The following is a 25,530-nucleotide window of genomic DNA, read 5'->3' as shown; positions in this document are numbered from 1 at the left end:
CCAGAAAACATTTAGGAAATTGCCGCTCAAGAAACTAAAAGTCAGCTGAGGCACCCAAAACAATGACAGCAAGCCAGAATTGGAGCAGGCCAACAGCTGTGCCCTGTTTGAAAAAGACCATTCCTCCGTTACCCTGAACTCCATATTGCAGCCTCAAAACCAAAGCTCACATCAGAAAATTCATTACAAACCATGATAAATAATGGAAATGTGAAAAAGCCAAAGAAATGCAAGAGTCCTTTGTGATACTTGGCGGGATTAGACAAAAGGAACCTGGCTGTTTCCAGATTCATCCCCCCATCCACAGACTGACTTTGGACTTCTGATTGAATTCACCTCAAAATCCCACTCACATTCAATTTGGATGAATTAGTATCTCTCCCCTCAGCAGAAGGATTCCATATCATTTTCCAAACCACAGAAACTCATCTTGGTCATGTTGCCTGTAGATTTCTAATCCTGAAAGGCCAATTTGCTATGTTTTTTGTTTTCTTTCATAATGGCTACTCTGTCCACAATCTTGCTTGTATTGCATGAGAATACACAATTTGGGTATGAAGAAGGGAAAACCAACTCAGATCCAGAAAATATTCAGCAAACTGACCCTCAAGAAACCAAAAGTCAGCTGAGGCACCCAACAATGACAGCAAGCCAGAATTGGAGCAAGCCAACAACTGTGCCCCAATTGAAAAAGAACCATTCTCTTGTGCCATGAACTCCATACTGCAGCCTCAAAACCAAAGCTCACATCAGAAAATTCATTACAAACCATGATAAATAAGGGAAATGTGAAAAAGCCAAAGAAATGCAAGAGTCCTTTGTGATATTTGGCTGGATTTAGACACAAGGAAACTGGCTGTTTCAGGATTCATCCCACCCTTAAACAGACTGACTTTGGAATTCTGATTGAATTCACCTCAAAATTGCACTCACACTCAATTTGGAGGAAATTAGTATCTGTCCCCTCGGCAGAAGGAGTCCAAGTCATTTTCCAAAACACAGAAACTCATCTTGATTGTGTTGCCTGTACAGTTCTAAACATGAAAGGCCAATTTGCTTCGCTTTTTTTTTTTCTTTCATAATGGCTACTCTGTCAAAATCTTGCTTGTATTGCATCAGAATACAAAATTTGGGAATAAGAATGAAAAACTAACTCAGACCCAGAAAACATTTAGGATATTGCCACTCAAGAATCCACAAATCAGCTGAGGCACCCAAAACAATGACAGCAAGCCAGAATTGGAGCAGGCCAACAGCTGTGCCCTGATTGAAAAACAACCTTCCTCTGGTGCCCTGAACTGAATATGCCAGCTTAAAACCAAAGCTCACATCAGAAAACTCATTACAAACCATGATACATAAGAAAAATGAGAAAAAAGCCAAAGAAACGCAAGAATCCATAATGATATTGGGCTTGATTTAGTCAAAAGGAAACCGGCTATTCCCAGATTCATCCACCCCTCCAGCTGACTGCCTGTGGAATTCTGACGGAATTATCCAGAAAATCGCAGGGAAACTCAGTTTGGAGGCAATTAATATCTGTCACCTCAGCCAAAGTGTCCCATTTTATTTTCCAAAACACAAAAACTCACCTTGGTCGTATTACCTGTGGATTTCTAAGCTTCAAACGCCTATTTATTGTGTTTTTTTTTTATGGCAAAATGGCAAGTCTGTCCAAACTCTTGTTTGTATTGGGTCAGAATACAAAATTTTTCAAGGAAGAAGGAAAACCAACTCAGACGAACAAAACATTTAGGAAATTGATGCTCAAGAAACCTCAAATCGGCGGAGGCAACCAAAACAATGACAGTAAACCAGAATTGGAGTAACACAGCAGCTGTGCCCTGATTGAATAAGAACCTTCCTCTTGTGCCCTGAACTCCATATGCCAGCCTCAAAACCGAAACTCACATCAGAAAATTCATTACAAACCATGATAAATCAGAAATATGAGACAAAAGCCAAAGAAATGCAAGAATCCATAATGATGTTGGGCTGGATTTAGTTTCAAGGAAACCGGCTGTTCCCAGATTCATCCACCCCTCCAGCTGACTGCCTGTGGAATTCTGACTGAATTAACCTGAAAATCACATTGAAACTCAGTTTGGAGGCAATTAATATATGTCACCTCAGCCAAACTGTTCCATTTGATTTTCCAAAACACAAAAACTCACCTTGGTCATGTTACCTCTGGATTTCTAAGCTTCAAAACCTATTTGTTGTGTTTTTTATTTCATAATGGCCACTCTGCCCAAACTCTTGTTTGTATTGCGTCAGAATACAAAATTTGGGAAGGAAGAAGGCAAAACCAACTCAGACCCAGAAAACTTTTAGGAAATTGCTGCTCAAAAAACCTCAAATTGGCGGAGGCACCCAAAACAATGACAGCAAGCCAGAATTGGAGCAGGCCAACAGCTGTGCTCTGTTTGAAAAAGACCGTTCCCCCGGTGCCCTGAACTCCATATTACAGCCTCAAAACCAAAGCTCACATCAGAAAATTCATTACAAACCATGATAAATAAGAAAAATGAGAAAAAAGCCAAAGAAATCAAGAATCCATAATGATATTGGGCTTCATTTAGTCGCAAGAAAACGGGCTGTTCCCGGATTCAACCACCCCTCCTGCTGACTGCCTGTGGAATTCTGACTGAATTAACCTGAAAATCACAGTGAAACTCAGTTTGGAGGCAATTACTATCTGTCACCTCAGCCAAAGTGTTCCATTAGATTTTCCAAAACACAAAAATCACCTTGGTCGTGTTACCTGTAGATTTTGAAGGTTTAAACGCCTATTTGTTGTGTTTTTTATTTCATAGTGGCTACTCTGCTGAAACTCTTGTTTGTATGGCATCAGAATACAAAATTTGGGAAGGAAGAAGGCAAAACCAACTCCGACCAAGAAAACATTTAGGAAATTGCCGCTCAAGAAACCAAATGTCAGCTGAGGCACCCAAAACAAGGACAGCAAGCCAGAATTGGAGCAAGCCAACAGCTGTGCCCTGATTGAAAAAGAACCTTCCTCTTGTGCCCTGAACTCAATATGCCAGCCTCAAAACCAAAGCTCACATCAGAAAATTCATTACAAACCATGATAAATAAGAAAAATGAGAAAAAAGCCAAAGAAATGCAGGAGTTCTTAGTGATATTGGGCTTCATTTATTCCCATGTAAACTGCTGTTTGCAGATTCTTCCACACCTTCCAGCTGAGTGAATGTGTATTCTGACTGAATTAACCTGGAAATCGCAGTGAAACTCACTTTGGAGGGAATTAGAAATTGTCCCCTCAGCAGAAGTGTTCCATGACACTTTCTAAAACACAAAAACTCACCTTGGTCGTGTTACCTATCGATTTCTAAGCTTCAAATGCGTAATGTTGTGTTTTTAATTTCATAATGGCTACTCTGTCCAAACTCTTGTTTGTATTGCCTCAGAAAATTTGGGAAGGAAGAAGGCAAAACCAACTCAGACCCAGAAAACATTCAGAAAATGTGGATCAAAAAAGAACAACGCTGAGGCACCCAAAACCTTTAAAGCAAGACAGAATTGTAGCAAACCAATGGCTGTGCCCTGATTGAAACAGAACCTTCCTCTTATGCCCTGAACCCAATATGCCAGCATCAAAACCAAAGCTCACATCAGAAAATTCATTACAAACCATGATAAAAAGAAAAATGAGAAAATAGCCAAGGAAATGCAAGAATCCATAATGATATTGGGCTTGATTCAGTCACAACGAAACCGGCTGTTCCCAGATCCATCCACCCTTCCAGCTGACTGCCTGTGGACTTCTGAATGAATTAACCGGAAAATCGCAGTGAAACTCAGTTTGGAGACTATTAATATCTGTCACCTCAGCCAAAGTGTTCCATTTTATTTTCCAAAACACAAAAACTCACCTTAGTCGTGTTACCTGTAGATTTCTAAGCTTCAAACGCCTATTTGTTGTGCTTTTAATTTCATAATGGCTACTCTGTCTAAACTCTTGATTATATTTCTTCAGAATACAAAATTTGGGAAGGAAGAAGGCAAAACCAACTCAGAACCAGTAAACATTTAGGAAATTGCCACTGAGGAAACGACAAATTGGCTGAGGCACCCAAACCAATGACAGCAAGCCAGAATTGGAGCAAGGCAACAGCTGTGCCCTGATTAAAAAAGACCATTCCTCAGGTTCCCTGAACTCCATATTGCAGCCTCAAAACCAAAGAACACATCAGCAAATTCATTACAAACCATGATAAATAAGAAAAATGAGAAAATAGACAAAGACATGCAAGAATCCATAATGATATTGGGCTAGATTTAGTCGCAAGGAAACCGGCTGTTCCCGGATTCATCCACCCCTCCAGCTGACTGCCTGTGGAATTCTCACTGAATTCACCTGAAAATCACAGTGAAACTCAGTTTGGAGGCAATTAATATCTGTCACCTCAGCCAAAGTCTTCCATTTCATTTTCCAAAACACAAAACCTCACCTTGGTTGAGTTACCTGTAGATTTCTAAGCTTCTAACGCCTATTTGTTGTGTTTTTTATTTCATAATGGCTACTCTGCCCAAACTCTTGTTTGTATGGCGTCAGAATACAAAATTTGGGAAGAAGGCAAAACCAACTCAGACCCAGAAAACATTTAGGAAATTGCCGCTCAAGTAACCAAAAGTCAGCTGAGGCACCCAAAACAAGGACAGCAAGCCAGAATTGGAGCAAGCCAACAGCTGTGCCCTGATTGAAAAAGAACCTTCCTCTTGTGCCCTGAACTCAATATGCCAGCCTCAAAACTAAAGCTCACATCAGAAATTTCATTACAAACAATGATAAATAATGGAAATGTGAAAAAGCCAAAGAAATGCAAGAGTCCTTTGTGATATTTGGCTGGATTTAGACAGAAGGAAACTGGCTGTTTAAAGATTCATCCCCCCCTTCCACAGACTGAGTTTGGAATTCTGACTCAATTCACCTCAAAATCGCACTCACACTCAATTTGGAGGGAATTACTATCTGTCCCCTCAGCAGAAGTGTTCCATGTCATTTTCCAAAACACAGAAACTCATCTTGCTCATGTTGCCTGTAGATTTCTAATCCTGAAAGGGTAATTTGGTGTGTTTTTTTTTTCTTTCATAATGGCTGCTCTGTCCAAAATCTTGCTTGTATTGCATCAGAATACAAAATTTGGGAATAAGAAGGCAAAACCAACTCAGACCCAGAAAACATTTAGGAAATTACCACTCAAGAATCCACAAATTGGCTGAGGGACACAAAAAAACGACAGCAAGCCAGAAGTGGAGCAAGCCAACAGCTGAGCCCTGTTTGAAAAAGACCATTCCTCTGGTGCCCTGAACTCAATATGCCAGCCTCAAAACCAAAGATCACACAAGAAAATTCATTACAAACCATGATGAATAAGAAAAATGAGAAAAAAGCCGAAGAAATGCAAGAATCCATAATGATATTGGGCTTGATTTAGTCTCAAGGAAACCGGCTGTTCCCGGATTCATCCAAACCTAAAGCTGACTGCCTGTAGACTTCTGACTAAATTAACCTGAAATTCCCAGTGAAACTCAGTTTGGAGGCAATATATAACTGTCACCTCAGCCAAAGTGTTCCATTTTATTTTCCAAAACACAAAAACTCACCTTGTTCGTGTTACCTGTAGATTTATAAGCTTCAAATGCCTATGTGTTGTGTTTTTTATTTCATAATGGCTACTCTGTCCAAACTCTTGTTTGTATTGCGTCAGAATACAAAATTTGGGGAGGAAGAAGGCAAAACCAACTCAGACCCAGAAAACATTTAGGAAATTGCTGCTCAAGAAACCTCAAATCGGCTGGGGCACCTAAACCAATGACAGCAAGCCAGAATTGGAGCAAGCCTACAGCTGTGCCCTGATTGAAAAAGAACCATTCTCTTGTGCACTGAACTCCATATTGCAGCCTCAAAACCAAAGCTCACATCAGAAAATTCATTATTCTGTCCAAACTCTTGTTTGTATTGCGTCAGAATACAAAATTTGGCAAGGAAGAAGGCAAAACCAACTCAGACCCAGAAAACATTTAGAAAATTGCCTCTCAAGAAACCAAACACCGCTGAGGCACCCAAAAACTTAAAACAAGATAGAATTGGAACAAGCCAACAGCTGTGCCCTGATTGAAAAAGAACCTTCCTCTAGTGCCCTGAACTCAATATGCCAGTCTCAAAACCAAAGCTCACATCAGAAAATTCATTACAAACCATGATAAATAAGAAAAATGAGAAAAAAGCCAAAGAAATGCAGGAGTTCTTAGTAATATTGGGCTTGATTTATTGCCATGTAAACGGCTGTTTCCAGATTCATCCACACCTCCCAGCTGAATGTCTGTGGTTTCTGACTGAATTAACCTGAAAATCGCAGTGAAACTCGGTTTGGAGGCAATTAATATCTGTCACCTCAGCCAAAGTGTTCCATTTTATCTTCCAAAACTCAAAAACTCATCTTAGTCTTCTTACCTGTAGATTTCAAAACTTCAAATGCCTATTTGTTTTGTTTTTTATTTCATAATGGCTACTCTGCCCAAGCTCTTGTTTGTATTGCGTCAGAATACAAAATTTGGCAAGGAAGAAGGCAAAACCGACTCAGACCCAGAAAACATTTAGGAAATTGCCACTCAAGAATCCAAAAGTCAGCGGAGGAACCCACAACAATGACAGCAAGCCAGAATTGGAGAAAGCCAACAGCTGTGCCCTGATTGAAAAAGAACCTTCCTCTTGTGCCCTGAGCTCAATATAGCAGATTCAAAACCAAAGCTCACATCAGAAAATTCATTACAAACCATGATAAATAAGAAAAATGAGAAAAAAGCCAAAGAAATGCAGGAGTTCTTAGTAATATTGGGCTTGATTTATTGCCATGTAAACGGCTGTTTCCAGATTCATCCACACCTCCCAGCTGAGTGTCTGTGGTTTCTGACTGAATTAACCTGAAAATCGCAGTGAAACTCGGTTTGGAGGCAATTAATATCTGTCACCTCAGCCAAAGTGTTCCATTTTATTTTCCAAAACTCAAAAACTCACCTTAGTCTTCTTACCTGTAGATTTCTAAGCTTCAAATGCCTATTTGTTGTGTTTTTTATTTCATCATTGCTAGTCTGTCCAAACTCTTGTTTGTATTGCGTCAGAATACAAAATTTGGGATTAAGAAGGAAAAACCGTGTCAGACCCAGAAAACATTTAGGAAATTGCCACTCAAGAAACCAAAAGTCAGCTAAGGAACCAACAACAATGACAGCAAGCCAGAATTGGAGAAAGCCAACAGCTGTGCCCTGATTGAAAAAGAACCTTCCTCTTGTGCCCTGAACTCAATATGCCAGCCTCAAAAGCAAAGCTCACATCGGAAAATTCATTACAAACCATGATAAATAAGAAAAATGAGAAAAAAGCCAAAGAAATGCAGGAGTTCTTAGGGATATTGGGCTTGAATTATGGCCATGTAAACGGCTGTTTCCAGATTCATCCACACCTCCCAACTGAGTGTCTTTGGTTTCTGAATGAATTAACAAAAAAATCGCAGTGAAACTCGGTTTTGGAGGCAATTAATATCTGTCACCTCAGCCAGAGTGTTCAATTTTACTTTCGAAAAACACAAAAACTTCCCTTGCTCGTGTTACATGTACATATATAAGCTTCAAACGCATATTTGTTGTGTTTTTTATTTCATAATGGCTACTCTGTCCAAACTCTTGTTTGTATTACGTCAGAATACAAAATTTGGGAAGGAAGAAGGCAAAACCAACTCAGACCCAGAAAACATGTAGGAAATTGCCACTAAAGAAACCAAAAACAGCTGAGGCACGCAAAACAATGACAGCAAGCCAGAATTGCAACAAGCCAACAGCTGTGTCCTGTTTGAAAAAGACCATTGATCCGGTGCCCTGAACTCAATATGCCAGCCTCAAAACCAAAGCTCACATCAGAAAATTCATTACAAACCATGATAAATCAGAAAAATGAGACAAAAGCCAAAGAAATGCACGAGTTCTTAGTGATATTTGGCTGGATTTAGACACAAGGAAACTGGCTGTTTAAAGATTCATCCCCCCCTTCCACTGACTGACTTTGGAATTCTGATTGATTTCACCTCAAAATTGCACTCACACTCAATTTGGAGGGAATTAGAATCTGTCCCCTCAGCAGAAGGGTTCCATGTCATTTTCCAAAACACAGAAACTCATCTTGATCATGTTGCCTATAGATTTCTAATCCTGAAAGGGCAATTTCTGTGTTTTTTTTTTTCTTTCATAATGGCTACTCTGTCCAAAATCTTGCTTGTATTGCATCAGAATACAAAATATGGGAATAAGAAGGCAAAACCGACTCAGACCCAGAAAACATTTATGAAATTGCCGCTCAAGAAACCACAAATCGGCTGAGGCACCCAAAACAATGACAGCAAGCCAGAATTGAAGCAAGCCAACAGCTGTGCCCTGATTGAAAAAGAACCTCCCTCTTGTGCCCTGAACTCAATATTGCAGCCTCAAAACCAAAGCTCACATCAGAAAATTCATTACAAACCATGATAAATAAGAAAATGGAGAAAAAACCAAAGAAATGCAAGAATCCATAATGATAGTGGGCTTGATTTAGTTGCAAGGAAACCGGCTGTTCCCAGATTCATCCACAGTTCCAGCTGACTGCCTGTGGAATTCCGACTGAATTAACCTGAAAATCGCAGTAAGACTCAGTTTGGAGGCAATAATATCAGTCACCTCAGCCAAAGTGTTCCATTTTATTTTCCAAATCACAAAAACTCACCTTGTTCATGTTACCCTTAGATTTATAAGCTTCAAACGCTAATTTGTTGTTGTTGTTTTTTTTTTTTTTATTTCATAATGGCTACTCTGTCAAAACTCTTGTTTGTATTGCGTCAGAATACAAAATGTGGGAAGGAAGAAGGGAAAACCAACTCAGACCCAGAAAACATTTAGGAAATTGCCGCTCAAGAAACCACAAATCGGCTGAGGCACCCAAAACCTTGAAAGCAAGACAGAATTGGAGCAAGCCAACAGCTGTGCCCTGATTGAACAAGACCATTAATCCAGTGCCCTGAACTCATATTCCATCCTCAAAACCAAAGCTCCCATCAGAAAATTCATTACAAACCATGATAAATAAGGGAAATCTGAGAAAGCCAAAGAAATTCAAGAGTCCTTTGTGGTATTTGGCTGGATTTAGACAGAAGGAAACTGGCTGTTTCCGGATTCATCCCCCCCCCCTTCCACAGACAGACTTTGGAATTCTGATTGAATTCACCACAAAATCGCACTCACACTCAATTTGGAGGGAATTAGAATCTGTCCCCTCAGCAGAAGTGTTCCATGTCATTTTCCAAAACACAGAAACTCATCTTGGTCGTGTTGCCTATAGATTTCTAATCCTGAAAGGGCAATTTGCTGTGTTTTTTTTTTCTTTCATAATGGCTACCCTGTCCAAAATCTTGCTTATGTTGCATCAGAATACAAAATTTGGGAATAAGAAGGCAAATCCGACTCAGACACAGAAAACATTTAGGAAACTGCAACACAAGAATCCACAAATCAGCTGAGGCACCCAAAACAATGACAGCAAGCAGAATTGCAGCAAGACAACAGCTGTGCCCTGATTGAAAAAGAACCTTCCTCTTCTGCCCTGAACTCCATATTGCAGCCTCAAAACCAAAGCTCACATCAGAAAATTCATTACAAACAATGATAAATAAGAAAAATCAGAAAAAAGCCAAAGAAATGCAAGAATCCATAATGATATTGGGCTTGATTTAGTCGCAAGGAAGCCAGCAGTTCCCAGATTCATCCACGCCTAAAGCTGAGTGCCTGTGGAATTCTCACAGAATGAACCCGAAAATCACAGTGAAACTCCGTTTGGAGGCAATTAATATCTGTCACCTCAGCCAAAGTTTTCCATTTTATTTTCCAAAACAAAAAAACTCACTTTGGTCGTGTTACCTGCAGATTTAAAATCTTGAAATGCCTATTTGTTGTGTTGTTTATTTCATAATGGCTACTCTGTACAAACTCTTCTTTGCATTGCATCAGAATACTAAATTTGGGAAGGAAGAAGGCAAAACCAACTCAGACCCAGAAAACATTTAGGAAATTGCCGCTCAAGAAACCACAAATAAGCTGAGGCACCCAAAACCTTGAAAGCAAGACAGAATTGGAGCAAGTCAACAGCTGTGCCCTGATTGAACAAGACCATTAATCCAGTGCCCAGAACTCCACATTGCAGCCTCAAAACCAAAGCTCACATCAGAAAATTCATTACAAACCATGATAAATAAGGGAAATCTGAGAAAGCCAAAGAAATTCAAGAGTCCTTTGTGGTATTTGGCTGGATTTAGACAGAAGGAAACTGGCTGTTTCCAGATTCATCCCCCCCTTCCACAGACAGACCTTGGAATTCTGATTGAATTCACCTCAAAATCGCACTCACACTCAATTTGGAGGGAATTAGAATCTGTCCCCTCAGCAGAAGTGTTCCATGTCATTTTCCAAAACACAGAATCTCATCTTGTTCGCGTTGCCTGTAGATTTCTAATCCTGAAAGGGCAATTTGCTGTGTTTTTTTTTTTCTTTTATAATGCCTACTCTGCCAAAATCTTGCTTGTATTGCATCAGAATACAAAATTTGGGAATAAGAAGGCAAAACCGACTCAGACCCAGAAAACATTTAGGAAATTGCCGCTCAAGAAACCACAAATCGGCTGAGGCACCCAAAACAATGACAGCAAGCCAGAATTGGAGCAAGCCAACAGCTGTGCCCTGATTGAAAAAGAACCTTCCTCTTGTGCCCTGAACTCAATATGCCAGCCTCAAAACCAAAGCTCACATCAGAAAATTCATTACAAACCATGATAAATAAGAAAAATGAGAAAAAAGCCAAAGAAATGCAGGAGTTCTTAGTAATATTGGGCTTGATTTTTTGCCATGTAAATGGCTGTTTCCAGATTCATCCACACCTCCCAGCTGAATGTCTGTGGTTTCTGACTGAATTAACCTGAAAATCGCAGTGAAACTCGGTTTGGAGGCAATTAATATCTGTCACCTCAGCCAAAGTGTTCCATTTTATCTTCCAAAACTCAAAAACTCATCTTAGTCTTCTTACCTGTAGATTTCAAAACTTCAAATGCCTATTTGTTTTGTTTTTTTTTTTCATAATTGCTACTCTGTCCAAACTCTTGTTTGTATTGCGTCAGAATACAAAATTTGGGAAGGAAGAAGGCAAAACCAACTCAGACCCAGAAAACATTTAGGAAATTGACACTCAAGAAACCAAAAGTCAGCTGAAGAACCCACAACAATGACAGCAAGCCAGAATTGGAGCAAGCCAACAGCTGTGCCCTGATTGAAAAAGAACCTTCCTCTTGTGCCCTGAACTCAATATACCAGCCTCAAAACCAAAGCTCACATCAGAAAATTCATTACAAACCATGATAAATCAGAAAAATGAGAAAAAAGCCAAAGAAATGCAGGAGTTCTTAGGGATATTGGGCTTGAATTATGGCCATGTAAACGGCTGTTTCCAGATACATCCACACCTCCCAACTGAGTGTCTTTGGTTTCTGAATGAATTAACAAAAAAATCGCAGTGAAACTAGGTTTTGGAGGCAATTAATATCTGTCACCTCAGCCAGAGTGTTCAATTTTACTTTCAAAAACACAAAAACTTACCTTGCTCGTGTTACCTGTACATATATAAGCTTCAAACGCATATTTGTTGTGTTTTTTATTTCATAATGGCTACTCTGTCCAAACTCTTGTTTGTATTACGTCAGAATACAAAATTTGGAAAGGAACAAGGCAAAACCAACTCAGACCCAGAAAACATTTAGGAAATTGCCGCTCAAGAAACCACAAATCAGCTGAGGCACCCAAAACCTTGAAAGCAAGACAGAATTGGAGCAAGCCAACAGCTGTGCCCTGTTTTAAAAAGACCATTCCTGCGGTGCCCTGAACTCCATACTGCAGCCTCAAAACCAAAGCTCCCATCAGAAAATTCATTACAAACCACGATAAATAAGGGAAATCTGAGAAAGCCAAAGAAATTCAAGAGTCCTTTGTGGTATTTGGCTGGATTTAGACACAAAGAAACTGGTTGTTTCCAGATTCATCCCCCCCTTCCACAGACAGACCTTGGAATTCTGATTGAATTCACCTCAAAATCGCACTCACACTCAATTTGGAGGGAATTAGAATCTGTCCCCTCAGCAGAAGGGTTCCATGTCATTTTCCAAAACACAGAAACTCATCTTGGTTGAGTTGCCTGTAGATTTCTAATCCTGAAAGGGCAATTTCCTGTGTATTTTTTTTTCTTTCGTAATGGCTACTCTGCCAAATCTTGCTTGTATTGATTCAGAATACAAAATTTGGGAATAAGAAGGCCAAACCGACTCAGACCCAGAAAACATTTATGAAATTGCCGCTCAAGAAACCACAAATCGGCTGAGGCACCCAAAACAATGACAGCAAGCCAGAATTGGAGCAAGCCAACAGCTGTGCCCTGATTGAAAAAGAACCTTCCTCTTGTGCCCTGAGCTCAATATACCAGCCTCAAAACCAAAGCTCACATCAGAAAATTCATTACAAACCATGATAAAGAAGAAAAATGAGAAAAAAGCCAAAGAAATGCAGGAGTTCTTAGTAATATTGGGCTTGATTTTTTGCCATGTAAACGGCTGTTTCCAGATTCATCCACACCTCCCAACTGAGTGTCTTTGGTTTCTGAATGAATTAACAAAAAAATCGCAGTGAAACTCGGTTTGGAGGCAATTAATATCTGTCACCTCAGCCAAAGTGTTCCATTTTATCTTCCAAAACCCAAAAAGTCACCTTAGTCTTCTTACCTGTATATTTCAAAACTTCAAATGCCTATTTGTTTTGTTTTTTATTTCATAATTGCTACTCTGTCCAAACTCTTGTTTGTATTGCGTCAGAATACAAAATTTGGGAAGGAAGAAGGCAAAACCAACTCAGACCCAGAAAACCTTTAGGAAATTGCCACTCAAGAAACCAAAAGTCAGCTGAGGAACCCACAACAATGACAGCAAGCCAGAATTGGAGCAAGCCAACAGCTGTGCCCTGATTGAAAAAGAACCTTCCTCTTGTGCCCTGAACTCAATATGCCAGCCTCAAAACCAAAGCTCACATCAGAAAATTCATTACAAACCATGATAAATAAGAAAAATGAGAAAAAAGCCAAAGAAATGCAGGAGTTCTTAGGGATATTGGGCTTGAATTATGGCCATGTAAACGGCTGTTTCCAGATTCATCCACACCTCCCAACTGAGTGTCTTTGGTTTCTGAATGAATTAAAGAAAAAATTGCAGTGAAACTCGGTTTTGGAGGCAATTAATATCTGTTACCTCAGCCAGAGTGTTCAATTTTACTTTCGAAAACACAAAAACTTACCTCGCTCGTGTTACCTGTACATATATAAGCTTCAAACGCATATTTGTTGTGTTTTTTATTTCATAATGGCTACTCTGTCCAAACTCTTGTTTGTATTACGTCAGAATACAAAATTTGGAAAGGAAGAAGGCAAAACCAACTCAGACCCAGAAAACATGTAGGAAATTGCCGCTAAAGAAACCAAAAACAGCTGAGGCACGCAAAACAATGACAGCAAGCCAGAATTGCAACAAGCCAACAGCTGTGCCCTGTTTGAAAAAGACCATTGATCCGGTGCCCTGAACTCAATATGCCAGCCTCAAAACCAAAGCTCACATCAGAAAATTCATTACAAACCATGATAAATAAGAAAAAAGAGACAAAAGCCAAAGAAATGCACGAGTTCTTAGTGATATTTGGCTGGATTTAGACACAAGGAAACTGGCTGTTTAAAGATTCATCCCCCCTTCCACTGACTGACTTTGGAATTCTGATTGATTTCACCTCAAAATCGCACTCACACTCAATTTGGAGGGAATTAGAATCTGTCCCCTCAGCAGAAGGGTTCCATGTCATTTTCCAAAACACAGAAACTAATGTTGATCATGTTGCCAGTAGATTTCTAATCCTGAAAGGGCAATTTCTGTGTTTTTTATTTCTTTCATAATGGCTACTCTGCCAAAATCTTGCTTGTATTGCATCAGAATACAAAATATGGGAATAAGAAGGCAAAACCGACTCAGACCCAGAAAACATTAAGGAAATTGCCGCTCAAGAATCCACAAATCAGCTGAGGCACCCAAAACAATGACAGCAAGCCAGAATTGGAGCAAGCCAACAGCTGTGCCCTGATTGAAAAAGAACCTTCCTCTTGTGCCCTGAATTCAATATGCCAGCCTCCAAACCAAAGCTCACATCAGAAAATTCATTACAAACCATGACAAATAAGAAAAAAGAGAAAAAAGCCAAAGAAATGCAAGAATCCTTATTGATATTGGGCTTGATTTAGTCGCAAGGAAACCGGCTGTTCCCAGATTCATCCATACCTCCAGCTGTCTGCCTGTGGAATTCTGACTGAATTACCCTGAAAATCGCAGTGAAACTCAGTTTGGAGTCAATTAATATCTGTGACCTCAGCCAAAGTGTAACATTTTTTTTTCCAAAACACAAAAACTCACCTTGGTCATGTAACCTGTAGATTTTTAAACTTCAAATGCCCATTTGTTGTGTTTTGTATTTCATAATCGGTACTCTGCCCAAACTACTGTTTGTATGGCGTCAGAATACAAAATTTGGGAAGGAGGAAGGCAAAACCAAATCAGACCAAGAAAACATTTAGGAAATTGCCGCTCAACAAACCAAAATTGAGCTGAGGCACCCAAAACAATGACAGCAAGCCAGAATTGGAGCAAGCCAACAGCTGTGCCCTGTTTGAAAAAGACCATTCCTCCAGTACCCTGAACTCCATATTCCAGCCTCAAAACCAAAGCTCACATCAGAAAATTCATTACAAACCATGATAAATAAGGGAAATGAGAAAAAGCCAAAGAAATGCAAGCCTGTGGAATCCTAACTGAATTAACTGAATTAATCTGAAAATCGCAGTGAAACTCGGTTTTGGAGGCAATTAATATCTGTCACCTCAGCCAGAGTGTTCAATTTTAATTTCGAAAACAAAAAATCATACCTTGGTCTTGTGACCAGTACATATATAAGCTACAAACGCATATTTGTTGTGTTTTTTATTTCATAATGGCTACTCTGTCCAAACTCTTGTTTGTATTACGCCAGAATACAAAATTTGGGAAGGAAGAAGGCAAAACCTACTCAGAGCCAGAAAACATGTAGGAAATTGCCGCTCAAGAAACCACAAATGGGCTGAGGCACCCAAAACCTTGAAAGCAAGCCAGAATTGGAGCAAGCCAACAGCTGTGCTCTGATTGAACTAGACCATTAATCCAGTGCCCTGAACTCCATATTCCAGCCTCAAAACCAAAGCTCACAAAAAAAAAATCATTACAAACAATGATAAATAAGGGAAATCTGAGAAAGCCAAAGTAATTCAAGAGTCCTTTGTGGTATTTGGCTGGATTTAGACAGAAGGAAACAGGCTGTTTCCGGATTCATCCCCCCCTTCCACAGACTGACTTTGGAATTCTGACTCAATTCACCTCAAAATCGCACTCACACTCAATTTGGAGGGAATTAGTATCTGTCCCCTCAGCAGAAGTGTTCCATGTCATTTTCCAAAACACAAAAACTCATCTTAGTCGTGTTGCCTGTAGACTTCTAATCCTGAAAGGGCAATTTACTGTGTTTTTTTTTTTTTTCTTTCATAATGGCTACTCTGTCCAAAATCTTGCTTGTATTGCGTCAGAATACAAAATTTGGGAATAAGAAGGCAAATCCGACTCAGACCCAGAAAACATTTAGGAAACTGCAGAAAAAGAATCCACAAATCAGCTAAGGAATCCAAAACAATGACAGCAAGCAGAACTGGAGCACGCCAACAGCTGTGCCCTGATTGAAAAAGAACCTTCCTCTTGTGCCCTAAACTCAATATGCCAGCCACAAAACCAAAGCTCACATCAGAAAATTCATTTCAAACCATGATAAATAGGAAAAATCAGAAAAAAGCCAAAGAAATGCAAGTTTTCTTAGTGATATTGGGCTTGATTTATTCCTAAGTAAACAGCTGTTTCCAGATTCATCCACAACTCCCAGCTGAGTGAATAGGGATTCTGACTGAATTCACCTCAAAATGGCAGTGAAATTCGGTTTGGAGACAATTAATATCTGTCACCTCAGCCGAAGTGTTCCATTTTATTTTCCAAAACAAAAAAACTCACTTTGCTCATGTTTCCTATAGATTTCAAAGCGTCAAACGCCTATTTGTTCTGTTTTTTATTTCATAATGGCTACTCTGTCCAAAATCTTGCTTGTATTGCATCAACATACAAAATTTCGGAAGGTAGAAGGCAAAGCCAACTCAGACCCAGAAAACATTTAGGAAATTGCCACTCAAGAAACCAAAAGTCAGCTGAGGCTCCCAAAACCATGACAGCAAGCCAGAAGTGGAGCAGGCAATCAGCTGAGTCCTGATTGAAAAAGAACCTTCCTCTTGTGCCTGAATCAATATGGCAGCCTCAAAACCAAAGCTCACATCAGAAAATGCATTACAAACCATGATAAATATGACAAAAGAGAAAAAAGCCAAAAAAATGCAAGAATCCATAATGATATAGGGCTTGATTTAGTCGCTAGGAAACCGGCTGTTCCCGGATTCATCCACCCCTCCAGCTGACAGCCTGTGGAATTCTGACTGAATTAACCTGAAAATCACAGTGAAACTCAGTTTGGAGGCAATTAATATCTGTCACCTCAGCCAAAGTGTTCCATTTGATTTTCATAAACACAAAAACTCACCTTGGTCATGTTACCTGTAGATTTCTAAGCTTCAAACGCCTATTTGTTGTGTTTTTTCTTTCATAATGGCTATTCTGTACAAACTCTTCTTTGCATTGCATCAGAATACAAAATTTGGGAAGGAAGAAGGCAAAGCCAACTCAGACCCTGAAAACATTTGGGAAATTGCCACACAAGAAACCACAAATCAGCTGAGGCACTCAAAACAATGACAGCAAGCCAGAAGTGGAGCAAGCCAACAGCTGTGCCCTGATTGAAAAACAACCTTCCTCTTGTGCCCTGAACTCAATATGCCAGCCTCAAAACCAAAGCTCACATCAGAAAATTCATTACAAACCATGATAAATAAGAAAAAAATCCAAAGAAATGCAAGAATCCATAATGATATTGGGTTTGATTTAGTTGCAAGGAAACCGGCTGTTCCCAGATTCATCCACCACTAAAGCTGACTGCCTGTGGAATTCTGACTGAATTAACCTGACAATCGCAGTGAAACTCAAGAAACCAAATTTCAGCTGAGGCACCCAAAACAAAGACAATAGCCAGAATTGGAGCACACCAACAGCTGTGCCCTGTTTGAAAAAGACCATTCCTCAGGTGCCCTGAACTCTATATTGCAGTCTGAAAACCAAAGCTCACATCAGAAAATTCATTACAAACCATGATAAATAAGGGAAATGTGAAAAAGCCAAAGAAATGCAAGAGTCCTTTGTGATATTTGGCAGGATTTAGACACAAAGAAACTGGCTGTTTCCAGATTCATCCCCCCCTTCCACAGACGGACTTTGGAATTCTGATTGAATTCACCTCAAGATCGCTCTCACACTCCATTTGGAGGGAATTACAATCTGTCCTCTCAGCAGAAGCGTTCTATGTCATTTTCCAAAACACAGAAACTCATCTTGGTCGTGTTGCCTGTAGATTTCTAATCCTGAAAGGGCAATGCGCTTTTTTTTTTTTTCTTTCATAATGGCTACTCTCCAAAATCTTGCTTGTATTGCATCAGAATACAAAATTTGGGAATAAGAAGGCAAAACCGACTCAGACCCAGAAAACATTTAGGAAATTGCCACTCAAGAAACCACAAATCGGCTGAGGCACCCAAAACAATGACAGCAAGCCAGAATTGGAGCAAGCCAACAGCTGTGCCCTGATTGAAAAAGAACCTTCCTCTTGTGCCCTGAACTCAATATGCCAGCCTCAAAACCAAAGCTCACATCAGAAAATTCATTACAAACCATGATAAATAAGAAAAAAGAGAAAAAAGCCAAAGAAATGCAAGAGTCCTTTGTGATATTTGGCAGGATTTAGACACAAAGAAACTGGCTGTTTCCAGATTCATCCCCCCCTTCCACAGACCGACTTTGGAATTCTGATTGAATTCACCTCAAAATCGCTCTCACACTCCATTTGGAGGGCATTAGAATCTGTCCCCTCAGCAGAAGCGTTCCATGTCATTTTCCAAAACACAGAATCTCACCTTGGTTGTGTTGCCTATGGATTTCTAATCCTGAAAGGTCAATTTGCTGTGTTTTTTTTTTTTCTTTCATAATGGCTACTCTGTCCAAAATCTTGCTTGTATTGCATCAGAATACAAAAATTGGGAAGGAAGAAGGCAAAACCAACTCAGACCCCGAAAACATTTAGGAAATTGCCACACAAGAAACCACAAATCAGCTGAGGCACCCAAAACAATGACAGCAAGCCAGAAGTGGAGCAAGCCAACAGCTGTGCCCTGATTGAAAAAGAACCTTCCTCTTGTGCCCTGAACTCAATATGCCAGCCTCAAAACCAAAGCTCACATCAGAAAATTCATTACAAACCATGATAAATAAGAAAAAAGAGAAAAAAGCCAAAAAAATGCAAGAATCCATAATGATATAGGGCTTGATTTAGTCGCTAGGAAACCGGCTGTTCCCAGATACTTCCACCCCTCCAGCTGACAGCCTGTGGAATTCTGACTGAATTAACCTGAAAATCACAGTGAAACTCAGTTTGGAGGCAATTAATATCTGTCACCTCAGCCAAAGTGTTCCATTTGATTTTCATAAACACAAAAACTCACCTTGGTCATGTTACCTGTAGATTTCTAAGCTTCAAACGCCTATTTGTTGTGTTTTTTCTTTCATAATGGCTATTCTGTACAAACTCTTCTTTGCATTGCATCAGAATACAAAATTTGGGAAGGAAGAAGGCAAAGCCAACTCAGACCCTGAAAACATTTGGGAAATTGCCACACAAGAAACCACAAATCGGCTGAGGCACTCAAAACAATGACAGCAAGCCAGAAGTGGAGCAAGCCAACAGCTGTGCCCTGATTGAAAAACAACCTTCCTCTTGTGCCCTGAACTCAATATGCCAGCCTCAAAACCAAAGCTCACATCAGAAAATTCATTACAAACCATGATAAATAAGAAAAAATCCAAAGAAATGCAAGAATCCATAATGATATTGGGTTTGATTTAGTTGCAAGGAAACCGGCTGTTCCCAGATTCATCCACCACTAAAGCTGACTGCCTGTGGAATTCTGACTGAATTAACCTGACAATCGCAGTGAAACTCAAGAAACCAAATTTCAGCTGAGGCACCCAAAACAAAGACAATAGCCAGAATTGGAGCACACCAACAGCTGTGCCCTGTTTGAAAAAGACCATTCCTCAGGTGCCCTGAACTCTATATTGCAGTCTGAAAACCAAAGCTCACATCAGAAAATTCATTACAAACCATGATAAATAAGGGAAATGTGAAAAAGCCAAAGAAATGCAAGAGTCCTTTGTGATATTTGGCTGGATTTAGACACAAAGAAACTGGCTGTTTCCAGATTCATCCCCCCCTTCCACAGACTGACTTTGGAATTCTGATTGAATTCACCTCAAAATCGCTCTCACACTCCATTTGGAGGGAATTACAATCTGTCCCCTCAGCAGAGGCGTTCTATGTCATTTTCCAAAACACAGAAACTCATCTTGGTCGTGTTGCCTGTAGATTTCTAATCCTGAAAGGGCAATGCGCTTTTTTTTTTTTTTTTTTCATAATGGCTACTCTCCAAAATCTTGCTTGTATTGCATCAGAATACAAAATTTGGGAATAAGAAGGCAAAACCGACTCAGACCCAGAAAACATTTAGGAAATTGGCACTCAAGAAACCACAAATCGGCTGAGGCACCCAAAACAATGACAGCAAGCCAGAATTGGAGCAAGCCAACAGCTGTGCCCTGATTGAAAAAGAACCTTCCTCTTGTGCCCTGAACTCAATATGCCAGCCTCAAAACCAAAGCTCACATCAGAAAATCCATTACAAACCATGATAAATAAGGGAAATGTGAAAAAGCCAAAGAAATGCAAGAGTCCTTTGTGATATTTGGCAGGATTTAGACACAAAGAAACTGGCTGTTTCCAGATTCATCCCCCCTTTCCACAGACCTACTTTGGAATTCTGATTGAATTCACCTCAAAATCGCTCTCACACTCCATTTGGAGGGAATTAGAATCTGTCCCCTCAGCAGAAGCGTTCCATGTCATTTTCCAAAACACAGAATCTCACCTTGGTTGTGTTGCCTATGGATTTCTAATCCTGAAAGGTCAATTTGCTGTGTTTTTTTTTTTTCTTTCATAATGGCTACTCTGTCCAAAATCTTGCTTGTATTGCATCAGAATACAAAAATTGGGAAGGCAGAAGGCAAAACCAACTCAGACCCCGAAAACATTTAGGAAATTGCCACACAAGAAACCACAAATCAGCTGAGGCACCCAAAACAATGACAGCAAGCCAGAAGTGGAGCAAGCCAACAGCTGTGCCCTGATTGAAAAAGAACCTTCCTCTTGTGCCCTGAACTCAATATGCCAGCCTCAAAACCAAAGTTCACATCAGAAAATTCATTACAAACCATGATAAATAAGAAAAAAGAGAAAAAAGCCAAAAAAATGCAAGAATCCATAATGATATAGGGCTTGATTTAGTCGCTAGGAAACCGGCTGTTCCCGGATTCATCCACCCCTCCAGCTGACAGCCTGTGGAATTCTGACTGAATTAACCTGAAAATCACAGTGAAACTCAGTTTGGAGGCAATTAATATCTGTCACCTCAGCCAAAGTGTTCCATTTTATTTTCATAAACACAAAAACTCACCTTGGTCATGTTACCTGTAGATTTCTAAGCTTCAAATGCCTATTTGTTGTGTTTTTTCTTTCATAATGGGTATTCTGTACAAACTCTTCTTTGCATTGCATCAGAATACAAAATTTGGGAAGGAAGAAGGCAAAGCCAACTCAGACCCTGAAAACATTTGGGAAATTGCCACACAAGAAACCACAAATCGGCTGAGGCACTCAAAACAATGACAGCAAGCCAGAAGTGGAGCAAGCCAACAGCTGTGCCCTGATTGAAAAACAACCTTCCTCTTGTGCCCTGAACTCAATATGCCAGCCTCAAAACCAAAGCTCACATCAGAAAATTCATTACAAACCATGATAAATAAGAAAAAATCCAAAGAAATGCAAGAATCCATAATGATATTGGGTTTGATTTAGTTGCAAGGAAACCGGCTGTTCCCAGATTCATCCACCACTAAAGCTGACTGCCTGTGGAATTCTGACTGAATTAACCTGACAATCGCAGTGAAACTCAAGAAACCAAATTTCAGCTGAGGCACCCAAAACAAAGACAATAGCCAGAATTGGAGCACACCAACAGCTGTGCCCTGTTTGAAAAAGACAATTCCTCAGGTGCCCTGAACTCTATATTGCAGCCTCAAAACCAAAGCTCACATCAGAAAATTCATTACAAACCATGATAAATTAGGGAAATGTGAAAAAGCCAAAGAAATGCAAGAGTCCTTTGTGATATTTGGCTGGATTTAGACACAAAGAAACTGGCTGTTTCCAGATTCATCCCCCCCCTTCCACAGACTGACTTTGGAATTCTGATTGAATTCACCTCAAAATCGCACTCACACTCATTTGGGAGGGAATTAGAATCTGTCCCCTCAGCAGAAGCGTTCTATGTCATTTTCCAAAACACAGAAACTCATCTTGGTCGTGTTGCCTGTAGATTTCTAATCCTGAAAGGGATATGCGCTTTTTTTTTTTTGTTTCTTTCATAATGGCTACTCTCCAAAATCTTGCTTGTATTGCATCAGAATACAAAATTTGGGAATAAGAAGGCAAATCCGACTCAGACCCAGAAAACATTTAGGAAATTGCCACTCAAGAAACCACAAATCGGCTGAGGCACCCAAAACAATGACAGCAAGCCAGAATTGGAGCAAGCCAACAGCTGTGCCCTGATTGAAAAAGAACCTTCCTCTTGTGCCCTGAACTCAATATGCCAGCCTCAAAACCAAAGCTCACATCAGAAAATTCATTACAAACCATGATAAATAAGGGAAATGTGAAAAAGCCAAAGAAATGCAAGAGTCCTTTGTGATATTTGGCAGGATTTAGACACAAAGAAAGTGGCTGTTTCCAGATTCATCCCCCCCTTCCACAGACTGACTTTGGAATTCTGATTGAATTCACCTCAAAATCGCTCTCACACTCCATTTGGAGGGAATTAGAATCTGTCCCCTCAGCAGAAGCGTTCCATGTCATTTTCCAAAACACAGAATCTCATCTTGGTTGTGTTGCCTATGGATTTCTAATCCTGAAAGGTCAATTTGCTGTGTTTTTTTTTTTTTCTTTCATAATGGCTACTCTGTCCAAAATTTTGCTTGTATTGCATCAGAATACAAAATTTGGGAAGGAAGAAGACAAAACCAACTCAGACCCCGAAAACTTTTAGGAAATTGCCACACAAGAAACCACAAATCAGCTGAGGCACCCAAAACAATGACAGCAAGCCAGAAGTGGAGCAAGCCAACAGCTGTGCCCTGATTGAAAAAGAACCTTCCTCTTGTGCCCTGAACTCAATATGCCAGCCTCAAAACCAAAGCTCACATCAGAAAATTCATTACAAACCATGATAAATAAGAAAAAAGAGAAAAAAGCCAAAGAAATGCAAGAGTCCTTTGTGATATTTGGCAGGATTTAGACACAAAGAAACTGGCTGTTTCCAGATTCATCCCCCCCTTCCACAGACTGACTTTGGAATTCTGATTGAATTCACCTCAAGATCGCTCTCACACTCCATTTGGAGGGAATTAGAATCTGTCCCCTCAGCAGAAGCGTTCCATGTCATTTTCCAAAACACAGAATCTCATCTTGGTTGTGTTGCCTATGGATTTCTAATCCTGAATGGTCAATTTGCTGTGTTTTTTTTTTCTTTCATAATGGCTACTCTGTCCAAAATCTTGCTTGTATTGCATCAGAATACAAAATTTGGGAAGGAAGAAGGCAAAACCAACTCAGACCCCGAAAACATTTAGGAAATTGCCACACAAGAAACCACAAATCAGCTGAGGCACCCAAAACAATGACAGCAAGCCAGAAGTGGAGCAAGCCAACAGCTGTGCCCTGATTGAAAAAGAACCTTCCTCTTGTGCCCTGAACTCAATATGCCAGCCTCAAAACCAAAGCTCACATCAGAAAATTCATTACAAACCATGATAAATAAGAAAAAAGAGAAAAAAGCCAAAGAAATGCAAGAGTCCTTTGTGATATTTGGCAGGATTTAGACACAAAGAAACTGGCTGTTTCCAGATTCATCCCCCCCTTCCACAGACTGACTTTGGAATTCTGATTGAATTCACCTCAAAATCGCACTCACACTCATTTGGGAGGGAATTAGAATCTGTCCCCTCAGCAGAAGCGTTCTATGTCATTTTCCAAAACACAGAAACTCATCTTGGTCATGTTGCCTGTAGATTTCTAATCCTGAAAGGGATATGCGCTTTTTTTTTTTTGTTTCTTTCATAATGGCTACTCTCCAAAATCTTGCTTGTATTGCATCAGAATACAAAATTTGGGAATAAGAAGGCAAATCCGACTCAGACCCAGAAAACATTTAGGAAATTGCCACTCAAGAAACCACAAATCGGCTGAGGCACCCAAAACAATGACAGCAAGCCAGAATTGGAGCAAGCCAACAGCTGTGCCCTGATTGAAAAAGAACCTTCCTCTTGTGCCCTGAACTCAATATGCCAGCCTCAAAACCAAAGCTCACATCAGAAAATTCATTACAAACCATGATAAATAAGGGAAATGTGAAAAAGCCAAAGAAATGCAAGAGTCCTTTGTGATATTTGGCAGGATTTAGACACAAAGAAAGTGGCTGTTTCCAGATTCATCCCCCCCTTCCACAGACTGACTTTGGAATTCTGATTGAATTCACCTCAAAATCGCTCTCACACTCCATTTGGAGGGAATTAGAATCTGTCACCTCAGCAGAAGCGTTCCATGTCATTTTCCAAAACACAGAATCTCATCTTGGTTGTGTTGCCTATGGATTTCTAATCCTGAAAGGTCAATTTGCTGTGTTTTTTTTTTTTTCTTTCATAATGGCTACTCTGTCCAAAATCTTGCTTGTATTGCATCAGAATACAAAATTTGGGAAGGAAGAAGACAAAACCAACTCAGACCCCGAAAACTTTTAGGAAATTGCCACACAAGAAACCACAAATCAGCTGAGGCACCCAAAACAATGACAGCAAGCCAGAAGTGGAGCAAGCCAACAGCTGTGCCCTGATTGAAAAAGAACCTTCCTCTTGTGCCCTGAACTCAATATGCCAGCCTCAAAACCAAAGCTCACATCAGAAAATTCATTACAAACCATGATAAATAAGGGAAATGTGAAAAAGCCAAAGAAATGCAAGAGTCCTTTGTGATATTTGGCAGGATTTAGACACAAAGAAACTGGCTGTTTCCAGATTCATCCCCCCCTTCCACAGACGGACTTTGGAATTCTGATTGAATTCACCTCAAGATCGCTCTCACACTCCATTTGGAGGGAATTAGAATCTGTCCCCTCAGCAGAAGCGTTCCATGTCATTTTCCAAAACACAGAATCTCATCTTGGTTGTGTTGCCTATGGATTTCTAATCCTGAATGGTCAATTTGCTGTGTTTTTTTTTTTCTTTCATAATGGCTACTCTGTCCAAAATCTTGCTTGTATTGCATCAGAATACAAAATTTGGGAAGGAAGAAGGCAAAACCAACTCAGACCCCGAAAACATTTAGGAAATTGGCACTCAAGAAACCACAAATCAGCTGAGGCACCCAAAACAATGACAGCAAGCCAGAAGTGGAGCAAGCCAACAGCTGTGCCCTGATTGAAAAAGAACCTTCCTCTTGTGCCCTGAACTCAATATGCCAGCCTCAAAACCAAAGCTCACATCAGAAAATTCATTACAAACCATGATAAATAAGAAAAAAGAGAAAAAAGCCAAAGAAATGCAAGAGTCCTTTGTGATATTTGGCAGGATTTAGACACAAAGAAACTGGCTGTTTCCAGATTCATTCCCCCCTTCCACAGACTGACTTTGGAATTCTGATTGAATTCACCTCAAGATCGCTCTCACACTCCATTTGGAGGGAATTAGAATCTGTCCCCTCAGCAGAAGTGTTCCATGTCATTTTCCAAACACAGAATCTCATCTTGGTTGTGTTGCCTATGGATTTCTAATCCTGAATGGTAAATTTGCTGTGTTTTTTTTTTTTCTTTCATAATGGCTACTCTGTCCAAAATCTTGCTTGTATTGCATCAGAATACAAAAATTGGGAAGGAAGAAGGCAAAACCAACTCAGACCCCGAAAACATTT

Source organism: Oryctolagus cuniculus, unplaced genomic scaffold (genome assembly GCF_964237555.1).
Source record: "Oryctolagus cuniculus unplaced genomic scaffold, mOryCun1.1 SCAFFOLD_59, whole genome shotgun sequence".
Classification (NCBI taxonomy): Eukaryota; Metazoa; Chordata; class Mammalia; order Lagomorpha; family Leporidae; genus Oryctolagus; species Oryctolagus cuniculus.
This window is presented reverse-complemented; position numbering follows the sequence as displayed.